The 17,259-nt window shown below is 40.6% G+C and overlaps 1 protein-coding gene across 4 annotated transcripts in view; it reads right to left on the reverse strand.

Moving 5' to 3' along the window:
- Positions 1–17,259, reverse strand: part of ACSL4 (acyl-CoA synthetase long chain family member 4) — an 81,367-nt gene that overhangs the window by 49,542 nt on the left and 14,566 nt on the right. For 3 of the 4 annotated variants that reach the window (XM_036740396.1, XM_036740399.1, XM_036740397.1), the window contains exon 3: positions 4,524–4,570. The exons of the other annotated variant lie outside the window; for it this stretch is intronic. The gene's annotated coding sequence lies outside the window, so the exon portion shown is untranslated. The remainder of the gene's footprint in view (positions 1–4,523; positions 4,571–17,259) is intronic. 4 annotated transcript variants of the gene reach the window in all.

Raw genomic sequence — 17,259 nt, forward strand, 5'->3', positions numbered from 1 at the left:
TATGTCTAGGAGTAAGAGCCATTCCCCAATTAATAAATGGTTGAAGTATAGGAACAGGTTCTCACTGCATAGATAAACAACTTTGAAATACTTAAGTACTCTGATGAACATGACAAAACACAAGTCTAGAGGACCAGATGAGGAAGCAAGTTACCCATTCCCTACCAGAAAGGGGATGGCCTTGGAGCGCAGAAGAAGGTATATATTTTATGGCCATGGCAAATATGTGAATTTATTTGGCTTGACTTTACATGTTACAAGGTTTGGGGTTTTTCCTTTTTTTTTAGCTGGGGGGAAGGGATAAAAAATTTCTAGTTGAAAAATAAGATTTTTAAAAGCACACAAGGGGATAAAAATGAAAAAAAAAATATGCCTAAGAAGTGAAGTAGATAAAGTAATCCAGAAAAATCTTTTATCTGTGAAGAGGCAAATCTCACACCTATATTTAGCCAACTCTCAATACTAAGGGAGAAAGGAACAATGGTACAAATATTCTCAAAAGAGCAATGAAAATTAATTTTTGTACTTAAAATATCAATATAAAGAATGTCCAGCATTCTAAGAATGAGTAATTCTTAATGAAATGCTAGGCAATGAGCTGGTCTTAGAGTCAGGTAGACGTGGGTTCAAATCCAGCCTTTGACACATAGTGTCTGTGTGGTGCTTAGGAAATCACTCACTCACATCAGAGTAACCCAACAACTCTCTAACAGTCTAAAGTGCAGAACAGTTGTGGGTCTGCACTGGTAGAGGGATTTTCCTCCCTCAGACTTCCTATCACCACAAAAGTGGGCCACCCCTGCCACAAAAAAAAGAAAGAAAGTTCACTAATAAAGCGCAAATTAAGACCAAATTTGGAAGAAAATTCAGTTACCCAGATCCTCTCCTGCCTCCTCACTCAATGCCTTCATGCTATTTACTCTATACTGCAACTGAAAACTTTTATCACTTTTGAGACTGTCGATAACCTAAGGCCTGAAGAGAGATGTTTTCTCTCTAAGTTTATTGCCTATCTGGCTCAGGCCTTCCCTGACTGGAGAAAGAGGCCTTGGGCCTTGTGTGGTTTTGTTTAAAAGGGTTTTGGGGGTGGGGGTTGGGCTGGCTGAGACAAAGAGGAAGATGAAGGCCACCATTGCAGTTCAAGAGCAGACTTAAAATCCCAGAATGGAAGGGACCTTAGAGATGAGGAACCCAGTCCCCTTAGGGTTGAGCAGCCTGAGATCTAGAGAACTGAAGAACCGTACCCAAGACTGAGCAAGTGTTAAGCAGCAGAGGCTTAATACTCTCCTTTATACCACAGTTTGCACCATGAAGTCCTATATATGGCAGCAGCTTAATCAAACTGGCTCCAATCTTCCCAGAAACCATATGGGACATATGTCTATGGAGATTACTGTCACTTGCCTTCTTTGGATATCCCAAGTTCGTTTTCAGCTCTTTATAAGCACATCTTATATGTGCTTATAATCTGGGTAAGTCAACAGAAGAGGTGAGATTACAAGACTATATCATTCTGCTGGTGATGGGGAATGTGACCAGCCATGCATCATGGAAGAGCTCTAACATCTTTAGCAACTATTCCTGGTTACCAGAACTCCAGCCTGCCGAGGTTTTAAACACATCTGAATTTAATGATTCATGTATAGCAATCTCAGTATTGCATCTTGGAACTCTTCTCTACTGGCTCTGCTGAAAAGATCATGTCTGTAATTCTACACTGTGAACGAAAGCACCAAGAACTAAGCAGGCTCATGTTTGAATTTCTAAAGGTCACGAAGAAGTTTAAACCAATCTGAGAATCAGCCAGTCATCTCTGTACCTCCAGCAAACAGAAACTAATCACCAGTTTCATCTTACTACCAGCATAAGTCTGGTTTTTATATGTACTTGGCCAAGCTTTTTGCTCTAAAACATTCATGTACAACTTTTAAACAGGTTAAAATAAAGAGACATTTTCACTCTTGGAAATGTTGTCAATCGGACAAGCTACCATAAATATCTGGATGTACTTTAGATGTGAAAAAAATCATCAGAACATCTGCAAACATGACTACATTTCTAAACAGGTATATAAGCCTGAGACAAACCATGTGCTTTAGCATAACTCTGGCCAAACAGGCAACCTCCAGTGGCCAGACCACCATATATTTCACTGTAGCCCTGGTAAACCTCTGAAATACCCCATCATCCTCAGCACACATCAGACACCAGCATTAGGACCCCAGCTCAGCCCCATGTGAGCTGCCAGACCCCTATTGCCTCCAGCAGCACCAGCCACCCCGTACCCCCTCAGCGAAGCACCAGACAGGAGGGTCCCCTGTGGGCCTCAGGGTAACATACGTGTAGCACCAGGTAAACAGCCAGGACCTGCAGCCCCTGGCACAAGAAGCCTGAGACAGTTCCCTTTCCACCCTGGGAGCAGAGCTCAAATTTAAAAGAAAGGAAAAAAGGCCAAAAAAATTGAGCACAAAACCAGTCTGCCCACAGAAAGTGATTATGGTGGCAGGGAACATCAAGACACAAACTCAGAAAGAGGACAACAACGTCAAAACACCTATGGGCAAAACCCCAAAGAAAAATGGGATGTGGTCTCAAGCCCAGAAAGAACTCATAGAAGAGCTCAAAAACGAGCTTGAAAATCCTATAAGAAAGGCAGAAGAAAAAACTGGGAAAAGAAATGAGAGTGATGCAAGAGAATTATGAAAAAAGAGTCAGCAGCTTGGAAAAAGAAAACAACTGCTTAAAAAGTAGAACTCGACAGATGGAAAAGGATAGAAAAATCCACCGAAGAAAACAATTTCTTAAATACAATTGTATGTATAGAAAAGAAAGTACAAAAGCTAATCAAGGAAAACAACTCCTTAAAAGTTGGAATTGGGCAAGTGGAAGCTAATGACTCCATGAGACATCAAGCAAGTATCAATCAAACAAATTCAAAAGAATGAAAAAATAGAAGAAAATGTAAAATACAACTGACCTGGAAAATAGGTCCAGGAGAGACAATGTCAGAATCACTGGACTACCTGAAAGACATGACCAAAAGGAGGACCTGGACAGCCTCTTTTGAGAAATTGTCAAGGAAAACTGCCCTGATGTGCTGGAACCAGAGGGCAGAATAGGCAAAAGAGGTAGAAGAATCCACCGACTACCTCAGAAAAGAGATCCCAAAATAAAAACTCCAAGGAACATTATAGCCAAATTTTAGAACTATCAGGTCAAGGAAAAGATACTGCAAATGGCCAGAAAAACACAATTCAAATATTGGGGAGCAACAGTCAGGATTACACAGCACTCAACAGCTGCAACATTAAAAGATCGGAGGTCATGGAACATGATATTCTGGAAGGCAAAGGAGCTAGGACTACAACCAAAAGCATAATACATGTCAAGGCAAAAAAATGGTCATTCAATGAAATAGGATTTCAAGCTTTCATAAGGAGAAGACCAGAATTAAGCCAAAAAACTGATTTCCAATATCAAGATCCAAGAGAAGCATAAATGGACAAATTTCAGAAAAACCTGGAAAGACTTGTATGAACTAATGCAAAATGAGGAGAAGCAGCAAAACATTGTACACAGTATCAGCAACATTGTGTGATGATCAACTATGAATGACTCAGCTCTTCTCAGCAACACAATGATCCAACACAAGTGCAAAGGACTCATGAAGGAAAATGCTCTCCACATCCAGATAAAGATTCTGATTGCAGATTGAAGCATATTTTATTCACTTTATTCTTTTTCGTGTTTTTTTTTCCTTTTCATCTGTTTCTTCTTTCACAACGGTGACTAATATTGAAACGTTTTACATGATAGCACATGCATAACCTACATCAAATTGCCTACCGTTTTCAGCAAAGGGGAAGGGAAGGAGGGATAAAAATTTGGAACTCAAAATCTTGTAAAAATGTTCAGAATTGTCTTGACATGTAATCGGGGAAAAATAAAATATATTAAATACAAAAAAAAGAAATGATAAGCAGGATGCTTTTAGAAAAACCTGGAAAGACTTAGATGAACTGATGTAAAGTGAAGTGAGCAGATCCAGGGGAACGCTGGACACAGTAACAAGCAGTATTATAAAATGATCAGCTGTGAGTGAGTTAGCTATTTTCAGCAATACAATGATACAAGACAATTCCAAAGGACTTATAATGAAAAATACTGTTTACCTCGAGAAGAAACTGATGAAATCTGAATGCATACTGAAGCATACTTTCTTTCACTTTTTTTTTCTTGGTTCTTTTTTGGGGAGGGGGGGTCTGTTTTCTTTCACAACATGACTAATAAGGAAATGTTTACATGACTAAACATATGACCCATATCACATTGCTTGGCTTCTCAATGAGGGGGGAGTAGAAGAAGGAAGGGAGGGTATTTGGAACTCAAAATTTTTTAAAATGAAAGTTAAAAATTGTTCTTACATGTAATTGGAAAAGAAATAAGTATATTTTTAAATAAAAAAGTTATGAGATTCTTAATTTTTAAGGCAAACAGAACATTTAAATGATTCCAATACTTACAGGCCTACTATTTTAAGATGAATATTTATTTCTTCTGTGATTAAAATCTGCAACAGAAGACAACATGAGTCAACTTACAAAGTGAGGAAAATAACTGCTTTTGGAAAAACCCAAATATAAATTGGACTACATGAATACCTCAAGTGGTGAGAAGACAGCAAAGGAGGGACAAAGAAGAAATGACTAGAGACATCTATTAGTATTTAGTATATAGTATCAGCATTATAAATAGTAAATATTAGTATTAGGGGTGTGTGTATGTACACACACACACACATGCTATAAGGACTCCAAAAAATGTCAAATGAAGGCATTCTGTAAGTGGAAGGTCAAACTCGGAACAGATGGAAAGTAGCTCTAGTGGGTCTATTTCTCCCTTACACCCCCACACCTACTCCAGGAGAGCGGGGTAGTAACAGACTATAAAAAGGCAGAAATGAGACTATCAGAGTATCTTGAGAGGTCATCTAGTCCAACCTATACCTGAATAGGAATAGCCTTCAATAATCACCCTGAAGAACTGGTAATCCAGCCTCCACTGAATACCACTAGCACTGGAGAATTCATTGTGATTATTGTACAATTGACTCTTTGTGATCCTGCATGGGGTTTTCTAGGCAAAGATACTAGAGTGGTTTGTCATTTCCTTTTCCATTGGATTGAGGCAAACAGAGGTGAAGTGACTTACCCAGGGTCACATAGCTAGTGAGTGTCTGAGGTCACATTTGAATTCAGGTCTTCCTGACTCCAGACCCAGCGCTCTATCCACAGCAGCGCCACCTAGCTGCCTTAGAGAATTCATTACTTCCTGAGAAAACCCATTCTGCCAAGTTTTTCCTTACATCAAGCCAAAATCTGCCACTCACCAACTTCTCCCAGTTGTTACCTTAGTTCTGGCCTTTGGGGTCAAGCAAAATGAATTTAGTCCTTCCATCTAACATTCTATATAGTTGAAGATAGTAATTATGTCTCTCAATTCTTCTGTTCTCCACATTAAATCCCGCCCCCCCTCCCATCCCTTCAATAAATTCTCTTATAGTATCATCCCCAGGCCTTTGTCTGTCCTATTGTACTCATCTGGATACTCTCCGACTTGGTGTAAAATGTGATACTGTCTAAACCAGGGAGCATGGTGGAATTATCACCACCCTTGTTTTTTAAAGGAACCTTCTGTTCAGAACAATCACAGGATCACAGACTTAGAGCTGGAAGTGATCTCAGAGGCCATGTCACCAAATCTGCCTCATTTTCCACATGAATAAAGGAGCTCAAGGAAATTCATGCAGCCCACAGCCCATAGCTTTTCTGGTTGCTATGTTATGTTGTGACATCCAGATCACAGAATCATAGAATACGGGTCTAGAAAGGACCTCGGCATTACCTAGTCTAACCCTTCTCATTTTAGGGATGAGGAAACTGGAGGTTACAGCGTTACCTGGCCATGCTTCATCTCATACTTGTGAACTAAGTATAATACTTTGCATTTATTCCTATTAAATTTTGTAATTTCCTTCAAAACAGAAGCAATAGAGACATTATAGAGGATTTCGTCAGAAAACTGATGAGCTCCTCCAAACCAAATCAAAACAGGAAGACACGGGAAGGGATTGAAAAGATATGGTGCAAAATATGGCTCAGGATTAAGAAGTAAGAGGCCAAAAGCTTACAAATTACACAGAAGCCTTATCTACTTGTGTATCATGCACATCATCATAGAAGAATTTCTTCCAGATGATAGTAGAAAGGCAATGGAAATTCAGATGTCACCTAGAAGAGAATACATTTAGATGATCTGAACGTCCTGGTTGAATGTCTTAACCCAAAGAGTAGTCATCAAAGAGACTGATTATCAACTTGGAATGAGGTCTCCAGTGGATGTCCCAGGGACTTGCGTCTGGTCCTGTGCTATCTGGATGAAGGTACTGATGACATCCTTATTGAATTTGCAGTTGACATAAAGCTAGGAGAGATGGCTAATATACAGGGTGACAGGATCCAGAAAGATCTTGACAGGCTAATACTTGGGGCTAGAAAATCAATGACAGTATTCGTAAAAAATAAGGTAAGCAAGAGGAGAATGACGACTACCAACCAATCTATATACTCTCCCATGAATAAATGAAAAAGCATTTATTAAGCACTTACTAAGTAGCAGGCACTATGCTAAGCTCTGAAAATACAAGAAATGAGACAGTCCCTGACTTAAGTTCTAATAAAGGAGACAACAGATACAGAAGAATGGTGGCCAGGGACAGGAATTCGGGACTAAGGCAGTCACAGAGATGTTGAATTGATTTATAGGGCAGTCAGCTGACACACCCTTTCTAAAAGAAATGGTAGGGTTGATTTGATTACTGTGTCCAAAAAGACAAAGAGATAGAAGGGGTGGGGGGTGGGGTGGGGAATAGGACATGCATGTAGTTAGCAGAGCACATGGCAAGATGACCTGTGTGGGTGGGGGGATGGGATGGAATGTGAATCATCCCAACTGGTCTGAGATGGTTTTGTTTGAGGTTATAGTGGGCTAAGAAAGTTTATACTCATTCAACATGGCTCAGCCCCAGGTGGGAGTTCTAAAGCTAAATAGAATCACTTCCCAATAAGAGGGGATTTGGGGCATAGATTCTAGAGATCCTGTGTATAGGATGCTACTACAGGTCAGGAGAAGCTGGCTTGCTGGGGCAGATGGCAAGATGACCCAGCTGGATGGCATGTGAATCATCTCTATATGTAACTGTTATGAGAATGAAGTTGGATCTGTGAATGAATGTTCGATCTAGTCTTTATGGAAGATTCATGAGAGGATATACATGATAGGAAGGCATGGATAGGATCCAATCTAGACTGCCAGAAGACCCGCATTAGGGAGATCACAAAGTCAATGAGGTACCCAAAGTATCTCAAGGGGGTACTGTGAGGCAGGTAAATTGTTCTACTTTATAATGTAACTTAGCCCTCTTAAGAGTTGATAGTGAAAACGTTTTTGGCTCTTTGAAAAATGTCAGCTCTGGCATAGTGTAACTGATGAAAGGAATGAATGAATGTAGGGGTAGTGGATGGTGTGCCTCTGGATAAGTCACTTAGCCTCTGCCTCAGTATCTTCACCTGTAATTGAAGTAAAGACCTGGGTTCAAATACTGCCTCTGACACATCCTAAGAATATGACCATCAGTTAACTTCTCTGTGCCTGTTGGAGCTATGGATAAGGGAAGAATTTATGACCAAAAGGAAATAGGATCATGGGAGATAAAATGGATAAAAACTGTGATTACATGAAATTAAAAAGGGTCATGACTCCATCTGGGGTTTTCTTGGCAAAGATACCGGAGTAGGTTTACCATTTCCTACTACATAATTATTTCTTATAGCACAGTAACATTCCATTAGATTCATATACCACCATTTCTTTAGCCATTCCCCAACAGGAATGCCCTATTCCTATTTCCAATTTGGGGAAGCAAAAAGAGATGCTATAAATATTTTTGTACATATTAGGCCTTTTCTTCTTTTATTTATTTGGTTCCTAGGCTTAATAGTAGTATTGCTGGATCAGAAGATATGTCCAGTTTAATAACTTTCTGAGCATAAATCCAAATTGCTTTCCAGAGTGGCTGGACCAATTCATAACTCTCTCGACAGTGTGCTTGTTTTCCCAGAGTCCTGAAGTCATGAAGAGTCAGACAAGAGAGGAATGACTGAACAACAACAAAATTTCCAGGCAGCTAGGTGGCACAGTAGATAGAATGCTGGGCCTGGAATCAGGAAGACCTGAGTTCAAATTAGGCCTCAGATACTTACTAGTTGTGTGACCCTGGGCAAGTCACTTAACCCTGTTTGCCCCAGTTTCCTCATCTGTAAAATGAGCTGGAGAAGGAAATGGTAAACCATTCTACTATCTTTGCCAAGAAAACCCCAAATGGGGTCACAAAGAGTTGGACACATCTGAACAACAACAAAAGAAGTAATGAAAGGAACAATTCAGAGGAAACTGGTAAGACTTTTATGAACTGATACAGAGTAAATTGACCAGAACCAGGAGAACAATTTATACGATGACAATAATATTATAGAGGAAAAGAAAATTTGAAATGAAAGAAAACATTCAAAGACTTTAGAACTCTAATCAATGCAATGATAAGCCCCAAGTCCAAAAGAAAGAAATGTTTTGCTGGACTATGTGGAGATGTATTGAGGAATTTCTTTTCTGGGTTGGGCTTTTAAAAAAATTAGCTCAATGCAGGGGCAGAAGTAGTGGGAGGGGCAGATTCATTTACAAAAAAAACTTGTTACTTGGGGGAAAAAAGTTTTAATGAGATTGGTCTTAGTCATGATTAAGATGAGTGGTAATTAGTAGCAACCTCCCAATTCTGAGAAGGGAGTATGGTGTTATAAAATTCAGTTGAAATAATCTAGTGTTTGATAAACACATCCAAGCTTTTGGAGGAAGAACTCTATTTGACAAAAACTGCTGGGAACACTGGAAAGTAGTATGGCAGAAACTAGGCATAGAACAACATCTCATACCAAGATAAGGTCAAGACAGGCACATGATTTAGACATAAAGGTTACTGTCATAAACAAACAAAGGAGCAGGGAAAACATTACCTGTCAGAGCTAAAGATAAGGGAAGAATTTATGACCAAATAGGAGATAGACAGGATCATGGGAGATAAAATGGATAATTGTGATTACTTGAAATTAAAAAGCGTCTGAACAAACAAACCAATGCAGCCAAAATTAGAAGGAAAGCAGGAAACTGGGGGCAGGGAGGGATTTTCATGGCAAGTTTCTCTGATAAATTCCTCATTTCTCAAATATATAGGGAACTGAGTCAAATTTATAAAAAAAATAAGAACCATTCCTAGTTGATAAATGGTCAAGTGATACGAACAAGCAGTTTTCAGAAGAAATCAGAGCGATCTACAGTCACATGAAAAACATTGCTAATTAAATTAACTCTGAGGTACCACCTCATACCTATTATATTGGCCAAGATAACAGAAAAGGAAAATAACAAATGCTGAAGGGGATGTGGGAATACAGGTAGACTAATACATTGTTGATGGAGTTGTGGAGTTGTGATCCACTCACTCTGTAGAGCAGTTTGGAACTATGCCCAAAGGGCTACAAAAATGTGCATATCCTTTGACCCAGCATTACCACTACTAGGTCTGTATCCCAAAGAGATCAAAGAAAAAGGAAAAGGATCAATTTATACAAAAATATTTCTAGTACATCTTTTTTTGTGATGGCAAAGAATTGGAAATCGAGGGAATACCCATCAATTGGGAATGGCTGAACAAGTTATAGTATACAATTGTGATGGATTACTATTTGTACTGTAAGAAATGAGGAGGATGGGAGGGGGCAGAGTCAAGATGGCGGCTGGAAAAGAGGGACTTGCTTAAGGTCTCTCCCAAATCCCTCCAAACACCTGTAAAAAATGGCTCTGAACAAATTCTAGAGCTGCGGAACCCACAAAATAGCAGAGGGAAGCAGGTCTCCAGACCAGGACAGCCTGGATGGTCGCTGGGAAGGGTCTATTGCACCGTGCTGGGAGCCGAGTGCAGCCCAGCATGGGCCATGCCAGGACAGACCAGACCCAGAGTTGGGCAGGCCTTAGGGCCATGAAACACTGAGCTGTGGCAGCTACCAGACTTCTCAACCCACAAACGCCAAACACCACGGAGCAGGTTAGTGGGAAAACTGCTGAATCGAGGTGAGAGCAGTCTGGCCCCAGCCCTAGGGGTGGTGGAGGTGGAGCGGTGGTGGGGACAGCAGCAGCAGGAAGCTCCAGCGGCTGCTTCCAGAGCTCCAGCATCAGCTACTTTCAGAGTCCCTGACTCACACGGTGGGAGGAATCAAACAACAGATCAGAGTGGGAGTGCAAGGAGCACTTTGCTGGCACAGAGGCAGCTTTACCCTGCTTGGATCTGGGTCACAATCCTGGTTGGCGGTTCTTGGGTGAGGAGGAGCAGTGCTGTGGCAGAGTCTGCTGTGTAGAAGTAGCTCTAAAAACAGCAGTGCAGCCCCTAAAGCTTGGGACAAAGTACTCTCTACTCTACAAGCAGTCATACCCTGACAAAAAGCTCAAAGGTCAATTACCTGACTGGGAACATGAGCAGGCAGTGAAAAAGGATGCAGACTCAGACTCTTCAGACTCAGACTCAAGAATCTTTTTTTGGTGACAAAGAAGAACAAAACATACAGCCAGAAGAAGTCAACAAAGTCATAGAACCTACATCAAAAGCCTCCAAGAAAAATATGAATTGGTATCAGGACACGGAAGAGCTCAAAAAGGATTTGGAAAAGCAAGTAAGAGAAGTAGAGGAAAAATTGGGAAGAGAAATGAGAGTGATGCAAGAAAATCATAAAAAACAAGTCAATGACTTACTAAAGGAGACCCGAAAAATACTGAAGAAAATAACACCTTAAAAAATAGACTAACCCAAATGGCAAAAGAGCTCCAAAAAGCCAATGAGAAGAAGAATGCCTTAAAAAATGGAAAAATGGAAGCCAAATGGAAAAGGAAGTCCAAGAGACCACTGAAGAAAATACCACCTTAAAAATTAAATTGGAGCAAGTGGAGGCTAGTGACTTTATGAGAAATCAAGATATTATAAAACAGAACCAAAAGAATGAAAAAATGGAAGACAATGTGAAATATCTCACTGGAAAAACCACTGACCTGGAGAATAGATCCAGGAGAGATAATGTTAAAATTATTGGACTACTTGATAGCCGTGATCAAAAAAAGGGCCTAGACAACATCTTTCAAGAAATTATCAAGGAAAATTGCCCTGATATTCTAGAACTAGAGGGTAAAATAGAAATTGAAAGAATCCACTGATTGCCTCTTGAAAAAGATCCCAAAAAGAGAACTCGTAGGAATATTGTCGCCAAATTCCAGAGTTCCCAGGTCAAGGAGAAAATACTGCAAGCAGCCAGAAAGAAACAATTTGAGTATTGTGGAAACATAATCAGGATAATACAAGATCTAGCAGCTTCTACATTAAGGGATCGAAGGGCTTGGAATATGATATTCTGGAGGTCAAAGGAGCTAGGATTAAAACCAAGAATCACCTACCCAGTAAAACTGAATATAATGCTCCAAGGCAAAATATGGATTTTCAATAAAATAGAGGACTTTCATTCTCGATGAAAAGACCAGAGCTGAATAGAAAATTTGATTTTCAAATACAAGAATCAAGAGAAATCATAAGGGACTTAATAAAGTTGAACTGTTTTGTTTACACTCCTACAAGGAAAGATGATGTTTGTAATTCATGAGACTTTTTTCAGTATTAGGGTAGTTGAAGGGAATGTGTGTGTGTGTGTGTGTATGGCCAGAGGGCAGAGGGTGAGTTGAATATGAAGGGATGATATCAATAAAATTAAGGGGTGAGAGGAATATACTGAGAGAGGAAGAAGGGGAGAGATAGAATGGAGTAAATTATCTCACATAAAAGTGGCAAGAAAAAGCAGTTCTGTTGGAAGGGAAGAGGGGGCAGGTGAGGGGGAACAAGTGAATCTTGCTCTCATAGGATTTGACTTGAGGATGGAACAACATACACACTCATTTGGGTATCTTACCCCACAGGAAAGTAGGGGAAAGGGGATAAAAAGGGGGGATGATAGAAAGGAGGGCAGATTGGGGGAGGAGGCAATCAAAAGCAAACACTTTTGAAAAGGGAGAGGGTCAAGGGAAAAAACTGAATAAAGGGGGACAAGATAGAAGGGAGGGAAATATAGTTAGTCTTTCAGAATGTGATTATTGTGGAAGTGTTTTGCATATTGATAACATGTGTGGCCTATTTTGAATTGCTTGCCTTCTTAGGAAGGGGCGGGTGGGGAGGGAAGAGGGGAGAGAATTTGCAATTCAAAGTTCTAAAAGCGGGTGCTCAAAAAAAGTTGTTTTTGCATGCAACTGGGAAATAAGATATACAGGCAATGGGGTATAGAAATCCCTTGCCCTACAAGAAAGTAAGGGGAAAGGGGGTTGGGTGGGGGGAGTGGGGTGACAGAAGGGAGGGCTGACCGGGGTACAGAGCAATCAGAATATATGCCATATTGGAGTGGGAAGGAGGGTAGAAATGGGGAGAAAATCTGTAACTCAAAATCTTGTGGAAATCAATGTTGAAAACTAAAATATTAAATAAAAAATACGAAAAAAGGGCAATAAAAAAAGAAAAAAAAAGAATGTTAAAAAAAAGACTGATCCAAGATAACTCTGAAGGACTTATGATGAAAAGTGAAATCTCCAGAGAAACAACTGATGGGATCTGAATATGGATCGAAGCAAACTTTTTAAATTTTATTTTTCTTGAGGATTTTTTGTCTATATTTCCTTTCATAACATGATCAATATGGATATGTTTTGCATGACTACACATGTATAACCTGTATCAAATTGATTCCCATCTCAATGGAGGCAGGAGGGGAAGGGAGAGAATTTGGAACTCAAAGTTTTGGGGACAAATGTTAAAAATTGTTTTTACATATAACTGGGGGAAAATAAAATATTGAATAATTTAAAAAAAAAAGAAATGAGGATGGTTTCAGAAAAATCTGCTACAAAGTGAAGTGAAGAGAACCAGGAGAACATTGTTACGCAGTAACAGCAATAACTACGAAAGACGTAGCTAGCTACTCTGATCAATACAACGATCCAAGATAGTTCCAAAGGACCACGATGAGAAATGCTACTCACCTCCAGAAAGAGAACTGATGAACTGAGTGCAAATTGTTTTTCACTTTATATTTATTGCCTTTTTTTGGCAACATGGATAACATGGAAATGTTCTGCATGACTTCACATGTATGATGGGTTTCATATTGCTTGCTTTCTCAAACGGGCGGGGGAGGGGCTGAATGGGGAGAATTTGGAACTCAAAATTGTTTCAAAAGAATATAAAAATAATTTCTAAGTGCACCTGAAGAAAAGTATTCCTGTTTTGTACAGCCTAGAAAAAGCCAGAGGGGCTGTTACAGTCTAGGTAGGAGGTGAATTTAGGGCCACAGCCTGTAGTTATCCAAAGAGTGGACATTGTCTAAAAAGAATCAACAGTATTTAGTGACAGATGCTAATAAAGGACAAAGGAGCAGGAAAGAATTGGAAATTGAGGAGTGCTAGTATTGAGGAAAGAAAAAAGAAAACACCTCCACATATATTAGACACATATTTTTTATGTTATAGATAAAGTCATGCACAGTAGAGTGCTAGGCCTTTCAGAAAGAGCTGGGTCCAAATCCTCCTCCTGACACTCCCTAACTGTGGGACACTGCTCAGTGCCTTGGAGGAAATAAGAGAGTCTTTGTCATGATTCTTTTTAAGGCACTGCCAGAATTTCTTAGCTGGAAAACAAGACATCCAGGGCCATTTCTCAAAGATTCCAGGTAAACATACTACTACAAAAAACCAAAAAAGAAATCCAGTTTCTGAGGTGTAAATTTACCCTGTCAATCAGAGGAAGGGGGAGGTGAGAGAGGGGAATGGCACTACTGAGGGCATATTAACACCTCAGTAGACTTTCTAATTCCTCAGTTTGCATTGTAAACCTCCTGGACATTAGCCCACTGTTAAGCATTCGTTGTAACATATAGCCTGAGCTGTTAAGTGGCATGAGGGAAACACAAAATGATATCGACCTAAGGGCCAATGACATGTGACAGCAAAAAGTAATAATAAATTGAGAATGTGAAATCAAATATGAAGGTATTATATAAAATTCAGGAGAATAGTTTGCAGAAGTCTTTAGTTTCCAAATTCTAACAATGGAAGCTATGGATGTGGGAGTCTCTTTTTAAAAAGATGTTAAGCCACATCATGGCTTAACTAAATGCCCACAATATGATCATACAGTTCATATTCTAGCCTCATTTTTTCCTCAAGAGGAAAAAAAGACCAAGGTAACTTGGCTCATTGAAATTCATCCTCTTTTATGTCCCCAAAGCCTACATTTTCAATTTCTGAATCCTCAGGAGCACAATTCTCTCTCCATTCCTGGGCTTCAAAATCTTTCATTCCTCCTGTTCCTGCCCCATATTATCTGATCTATCACCACGTCCTACTGAATCCCCTCCTCACGTATTTTTCAGATCTGCCCTTCACCTGGACAATTTTTCAGATCTACTTTTCACCTGGATAATAAGTCCTAGCCCTAATTCCATCCTACTTAGATGGCCAAACTGGAACAGCCCCTTGGTTTCTCTAGATCTATGTGGCAGGAAGATTCCTCTTCCTCCTAACCACATTATTCCCCTTCTCAGAACCAGGAAGTGGTTCCCGGCCACTTAATCAGAATTAAGACACCTAATAGTAAACTTTAAGACTGGAAATCAATTATACCACCCCCTCCCCCGGTCTTACTTCACATTCTCTCTGCAATAGGCAAATAAATACTAACTCTGCCGGTGGACGATTTTTTCACCTCTGAGTCATTCACTTCTCCAGGAAGAAGTTGGTTGTGTTTGTTTCTGGCACTTATGTTCGAATATTACTTACTCTTTAAGGTGAGGAGCATCTGAAAGAGTCCTGTCTAATGGCTGTGGGCTGAGGGGGAGGGAGAAGTCAATTCTATGTCTGAGAAGGGCCTTGGTCCAAATCCTGATGGCCACTTTCTAAGTGACTTTCTGGACTTTGGTCTCCTCTGACAGGATTCAACTGGGTGATCTTTACATATCATTTTATCACCTGCAAAGTGCGTATTGATTGACAAGGACAAAAAGTAACTGAGAATTGCTGAGTTGTTAATGAACTCCATTATTACTCTAGGTAATAAATAATAATAAAATAAGTGACCTGCTAGATAGTCTTACACATTTTTTTTCAATTAACAAATTTCAATTAACAAAAATCTGGGAGATATGATATCTGCTACTTAGCGCATGGTGTCAATGGGGCCAAGATTACAGGTTTGATCCCTGTACATACCAGCTGGTTACAGGGGTAGAGACTGCTCTCCTGAACAAGTGTAGAGCTGGAAGAGACCTCAGACATCATGGAGTGAAATCCAACCCAATCCTTTTACAGATGAGGAAAGTGAAATTTGCCCAGGGTCAGAAAGGTAGTAAGTAGTAGGGCTAGGATTCTGACTCTCAATCATGTGATCTAGAGGCATCCAAATCTAGGCCTTGCTAGGTGGCTGAGCTAAAGCCTTCCCCTTCTGTGTCCAATGACTAGCAGCAAAGGGCAGAGATGCTGAAAGAGGGGCCTGGGTGCTGTTTTCTTGGATGATTTAGGATCTTCATAGAAAGATGGCCGGAAGAAGCCTGCAAGTCTTAGTTCAGGATTAGGCTTGTTCTGTTTGGCACAAAAGGGCAGAAATGAGGAACAAATGGGTCTGTTACAAAAAGGTGGCAGATTTTGTCTTGAAGTAAAGAAAACCTTGTAACAATGAGAGTTAAACAGTGCAATGGGGCTGCCTTGGGAGAAGAGAATTTCTCCTACGAGATCTACAAACAGACTAACACTTGATTAGGTCCTAAAGGATCTTTGAGGTCTCTTGTACCTCTCAGACACTGTGAGCTATTTCACAAAGTCACACAGAAGATCTGAGTCTCAAGCTGGAAGGGACTTCAGTCAGGTAGTCCAACTGCCTCATTTTACGGTGGAGGAAACTGAGGCCCAGAGAGGAGAAGGGACTGGTGCAAAGGCATGCAGGTCATATGTCAGAAGTGGGATCTGAACCTAGTCAGGCTTCTTTCCCCAGTACCAGGCTGCTTCCCTGTTGCCACTGGTCATCACAAAGGGAACCATAAAAAAGATGTTCAGGGGCAGCTAGGTGGTGCAGTGAGTAGAGCGCCGGCCCTGGAGTCAGGAGGACCTGAGTTCAAATCCGGCCTCAGACACTTGACATACTTACTAGCTGTGTGACCTTGGGCAAGTCACTCAACCCCAATTGCCCTGCCTTCCCCCCTCCAAAAAAAAAAAAAGGTGTTCAACAGCATTTACATTATTGGGATCAGACACTCACTTTGCTGGCAGATATACCAGAATCTCAGCATTGTAAGGGGCCTCAGGGGGTACCTAGTCCAATTCGGATTTGAAGATCTGTCTCCCTGAGAGCCCATCCCACTTCTGGAGTGCTAATCTTTAAGTTCTTTCTTATATCCCAACCCACAATCTTCCTTTTGGCCATTTACACCTGGTCCAGCTAGCCGTAGCCTTTGAGGCCAGGAAGAACAAGTACACATTACACCGCAAGTGTTGTAAGGGGCCTTAGAGACCCATAACCCCCAAAAGAATTCACACCACCTTTGCTTAAGCTCTCCAGTAAGGTGGAATGCCCTCTGTCCTGGGGCAGCCCAATCTTCTTTTGGACAGCTCAAACTGTTAGGACATCTTTCCTGACCAAAAGCTTCAATTTGGGGCAGCTAGGTGGCATTTCAGGGGATACAGCACTGGCCCTGGAGTCAGAAAGACCTGAGTTCAAATCCAGCCACAGACACGCACTAGGTGTGTGACCCTGGGCAAGTCACTTAACCTCGATTGCCTCCAAAAAACCCGAAACAAAACCAAACCTTCAATTTGTCTCTTTACAGCTTTCACAGCTCTCGCGCCTGCCTTCGCCCTCTGGGGCCAAGTAGCTCAAGTCTATTCCCTCTTCCAAATGATAGCCATTCAAACACTTGAACATAATTTCAAGTTCCTTCCAAGGTTTATCTTCTCCGGGCTTGAAGCAGTAGCAGTCTGCTTCTCCTTGATAAAAGGAAGATTGCTGTATCAGCAAGCACC

The sequence above is a fragment of the Trichosurus vulpecula genome, assembly GCF_011100635.1.
Source record: "Trichosurus vulpecula isolate mTriVul1 chromosome X unlocalized genomic scaffold, mTriVul1.pri SUPER_X_unloc_1, whole genome shotgun sequence".
Classification (NCBI taxonomy): domain Eukaryota; kingdom Metazoa; phylum Chordata; class Mammalia; order Diprotodontia; family Phalangeridae; genus Trichosurus; species Trichosurus vulpecula.